This window comes from Mesoplodon densirostris, chromosome 5 (genome assembly GCF_025265405.1).
Source record: "Mesoplodon densirostris isolate mMesDen1 chromosome 5, mMesDen1 primary haplotype, whole genome shotgun sequence".
Lineage (NCBI taxonomy): Eukaryota > Metazoa > Chordata > Mammalia > Artiodactyla > Ziphiidae > Mesoplodon > Mesoplodon densirostris.
The window spans coordinates 126,137,735-126,142,698 of record NC_082665.1 but is presented as its reverse complement, the minus strand read 5'-3'; the positions used below and the strand labels follow the sequence as shown (position 1 = coordinate 126,142,698).

The 4,964-nt window shown below is 38.3% G+C and overlaps 1 pseudogene; it reads right to left on the bottom strand.

The window, feature by feature from the left end:
• Window positions 1–543: 543 nt before the first annotated feature.
• LOC132490813 (ras-related protein Rab-14-like) lies at window positions 544–3,471 on the bottom strand (annotated as a pseudogene).
• Between the last annotated feature and the right edge of the window lie 1,493 nt (window positions 3,472–4,964).

Here is a 4,964-nt window from a genome sequence, read left to right as displayed (position 1 = left end):
CTTTCCCTATTGGTAACCATAAGTTTGTTTTCTATGTCTGTGAGTCTATTTATGTTTTGTAAATAAGTTAACTTGTATTATTTTTTAGATTGCACATATAAGTGCTATCATATGATATTTGTCTTTCTCTGTGTGACTTACTTCATTTTGTATGATAATTTCTAGGTTCATCCATGTTGCTGCAAATGACATTATTTCATTCTTTTTTATGGCTGAGTAATATGCCATTTTGTGTGTGTGTGTGTGTGTGTGTGTATACACACATACATACATACACATGTATACATCACTTCTTTATTCATTCATCTGTTGATGGACAGTTAGGTTGCTTCTATGTTTTGGCTATTGTAAGTAGTGCTGCTATGAACATTGTGGTGCATGTATCTTTTTGAATTAGAGTTTTCATCTTTTCTGGATATACTACCAGGAGTAGTGTTGCTGGATCATATGGTAGTTCTAATTTTAGTTTTTTTTTTTTTTTTTTTTAATTTAATCTAGGTACAGGTACTTTATTTACAAATATTTAGATTAACAGCATTTTGTTACATCAAGTGAAGAGTACAGCAGTCTGAATAACTCCTGTCACAAAAACAATTAAGACCCACTGTAACTAACTTTGGGAAATCAGGGGACTGCACCTAAACAAGCCACAGTCTTTAGTTTGTGATTGCTACCTTATATCCCAATGGGTGGTTTGTTTGTTTTGTTTTTGTAAATATATACACACACCAGCAGGTCATGGTCCCTGGGCAAGTCCCTTGTGATGCAACAGTGTAAGCAAAATGGATCACTGTTAAGTCTTTAACAGAATACACTGATCTACTTCAGGTATCTTGTTTTTTAAAAAGTTAAACAAAGACAGAAAGGTGAGTCCACAAATTACCCAAATCCTATTTTCTGCACATTCCAGTTTTGGCTTTTATTTAACACTGACTATACAATACTCTGGTACTACCACATGTTTACAACCCAGAAAGCTGTATTTTTGACATTAGTGTCTGTAAATAGGGATTTAAAATGTGTATTTTAAACACAACAGTTGAGCTGAGAGTGCATTGTATATAATATACTGAGGTTTACCTATCCTACTTCAAATAACTTCTCAGTTCCCAGCCCGAACCATAAACTCAATTAGAAATCAATCAACAGAAGTAAAGAGCTTGGTAAAACATAAGTTTGCTTTCTAAAGAAATAAAAGATTGTTTCCCTTGCAATACAGTATTCTGTCAGTGGCCAAACCACCTAGTGCAAAGTAATAACTTACTTTGTATCAGCACAAATATTGGAACACCGTTAGAAACACTTTCCCTTTTACAAAACAGTTTATGCCAACATGACATAAAATAGCCCCTCATACTAAGAACACGGGGGATATCTTAGATTATTTCACTGTAGTGTTAAAAATGCACAATTTAAAATCCCTTAACAGCAGACCTGCAGTTCTGGCTGTCTGGTTCAGAATCTCACCATTCCAAGAAGATACAGGTATAAAAGCTTAAAATGTGCAATAATAAACCCAGCCTTTTTTCTTTTTCTATATAGTAAGGCAAGAAATGCAGCCTGTAATGCAAAACGTTTACAGAAAGAGAAAAGCAGGTTAGCACATTATTGATTGCACAAGAACAGTTAAGAAAATCAGCAGGTAAGCCACAGTGCAAAGATGGAACAGAATCTACTAGTGTTAATCCTCTCACGCCAGGAGCTCCTTCCAGCATAATGTCCCCAAACACTGCCAGCACCAAAGGGTGGAGCCAGTATATCCTGTGAACTGCAGTTGTGTCTATTTCTTTATGTGAAATGGAAGGGAGTAACACAGTCACATATAGGTCATACTGTACAAACTGGTATTTTATACTGTTCCAATGCCAGTAATCAATTTATTTTCTTCATTAAAATAATATACACAGAATGTATTGTTAGTTCGGTTCCTTCAAATTTTATACATATTTACTTTCTGCTAAAGAGAAAAAGATAAAATGGTGTAAAAAAAAGGATAAAGCTATTAATTACGCACAAGAGAAAAGGTAAATGGATATTTTCCCTGTGCAAGGCTAAGACAGAAGCAAACCGCCTCAAGAAAAATGCCACCCACACAACAGGGAATTTATCCAACAAAAACAAAAGGCTTTAAAGGACCCCTTCTCTATCATCAGAAGTCACTTCACAGCAATAAACTTATGGGTTATAACAGACATACCTGAACAGTTAAAAATGGAAGAAAGGCTTAAGATATCATCAAATTAAACCGTACAATGAGGCAAAGCCTTGCCAAAAAGAGGGAGGGGTAAAACTCAAGTCCAGCATCAGTGCTCAGTTTAAATCATGTATTGGTGACATACCTATCACAAGGACAATCAAGGGGGAAAAAAAGTCTAGATTTACCATGCAGAAGAGATTTATTACTCTACTTGCCTTTGATAACCTGATTACATCTAGTTGTTTAGCAGTTTAGTATTGTGTTAAACTGTTTTTACAACAGAGTTGTTTTTTCTTTTTAATTAAACCCAGTAAGATGTACAGAAGACAATGAGGCAGCAAGTAAAAAGTACTGCTTCCAACAGACAGAGGTGAAAGGTCAAATGAGAGCCACGGCAAAGAGGTCACTAGCAGCCACAGCCTTCTCTCTGGGGTTGGGGTTCACTGGTTAGCCGGCCTCCCTGTGGGGCTGAAGGTTTGTGTTGTACGCCAGACTCGGCAGCATTCAGATCCAAGCTTCCATCCTGAATGTTCTGATAGATTTTCTTGGCAGCCTCAAGGAAAGCATCTTCTACGTTCTCTCCCGTTTTTGCACTTGCTTCAAGGAACAATAAGCCATTTTCTTCAGCAAACTGGCTTCTTCATATGTAACATCTCTCTGTGCCTCCAAATCTGCTTTATTTCCTATGAGAATTATTACAGTATTTGGATTGGTGAGATTCCTTGCATCTGTCAACCAGCTGCTTAAGTGATTATATGTACTTCTTCTAGTGATATCATACACCATAAGTGCTCCCGCAGCTCCTCTGTAGTAGCTTCGTGTGACAGCCCTAAACCTCTCCTGTCCTGCTGTATCCCAAATCTGCAGTTTGATTTTTTGGCCACTAACTTAAATTATTCTTTACCAAATTCAACACCAATTGTATGAGGACAGTCAGCCATAAACTTTTTTTCTGTAAATTGATGAAGCAAGCAAGATTTTCCTACTCCCATGTCCCCAATAATAATATATTTAAAGATGTAAGAGTAGTTGTATGGTGCAGTTGCCATTGTGGCACTGGGGGGTTGCTGGTGGCTGGGCAGCTTTCCGGGAGTGAGGGGGGCGTCAGGACGAGGAAGAGGAGGGCGGGCGCAGCAGGAGGGGGGCGGGGGCGGTCGGCCGAGGCGCCGGCAAGCAGCGGGCAGGCCGAGAAGCTGCAGACGCACTGGCGGCAGTGGCGGTGGCAGCGGCGACGCTCCTGCGGCTCCCTCAGGGTCTTCCTCGGGCACGTCCAAGATGGCCCTGATTTTAGTTTTTAAGAAACCTCCATACTGTTCTCCATAATGGCTGTGCCAATTTACATTCCCACCAACAGTGTAGGAGGGTTCCCTTTTCTCCATGCCTAAAAGGATAAAGTTTGACCGTCGACTGTAGTTATTAACTTGGCAGTTGTTCTAACAAGTGCATTCACTACAAAGTTGGGAAACTTTAATCTGTTTTGGTTGGATGACAGGCAAACAACATTGTGTTTCTTGCGTTTTCAGCAATAATCTTTTTAGCTCTCTTCGGTATACCATAAATATTTTGTTAGGTTGTTTTAGTAATCCATGAGCCAAGAAGAACTTTAGGAGGCACATAGAAGTTGCCTTCTTTAGTTGTTACTGTCCATGAGAGGAGTAAAACACAGAACACATGAGCTATGGGTAGTGGGATACAATTTGGTATTGAAGTGCAAGGAAAGGGATTTGATTTAGAGATAATCAGTATGAAATAAAATTCATGAACCTTTCTATTTCTAAAGATAACTTTAAAGAGTTGAATGTGAAAAACTATTCTGAAAAAATCAACATCCATATATTTTCCATTTAAAATTTAAATTAAAAATACCACCTTTCTTTTTAAGACATTCAGTCCCAAGGAGAGAAAGAATTTCTTAATCTCTCAACCTTAGTGCTCCTTCATCTTTAGCATGCACCACCTGGGAATCTTGCTAATGCAGATTCTGATTCAAGACCCGACCCTGCATTTCTGACAATGTAGGTCAGTGCTCCACTGTACTTGTTTTCCCTGGGTCCACCACCTCTCCCGCCCCCTCCCAAATGACCCAAGTCTGTAAGAATAGAAGCTATTTACGGAAAGCATGGTTTAAAATTTTCTCTGCATACCCAGGTTTGTCTTGTACACCTCTTGCCACTCAGTGATGTTCAATAAGCACCAACTGATTGTGGCACCAGGAATTGTCTAAAAATATTGGTTTTCCTTAGTGCAACTTGGAATTACTTGCAGAGAATTCAGCAATACTCTTAGAGGCATTTAAAAATAACACTCTAATCTCTAAAAGTGGTAGTGTGGGAAAAGCATGAAACTGGGAGACATACTACCTTTGAATATAAACCCTGGCTCAGTCATTTACTACGTGTGATACCTTAAGTATGTAATTTCAGCTCTCTGAGTCTCAGTTTCTTCATCAGTAAAATGGTGGAGTTAATGCCTACCTTGCAGGGTGGTTGTGAAAATTAAAGGAAAGAATATATGTAAAACATCTAGTCCAGGGTTTAGAATATAGCAGGCACAGAGTAAATGCTAGGTTCTTTTTTTTAACCTCTTCTACTATTCTTTGATCTGAATCAGAGGAGTAAAATTTCTTCAGGTTTGAAAGTCACAGCCAAGAGAGAGTTAAGTAAAAAAGTCAGAAAAAGGTGCATATCCCTGTAATTAGTCTCTACTTAAGATCTAAACTTACCTTGTGTATTTTGAAAAGGAAAAATATATTATGTAAAATGACTTT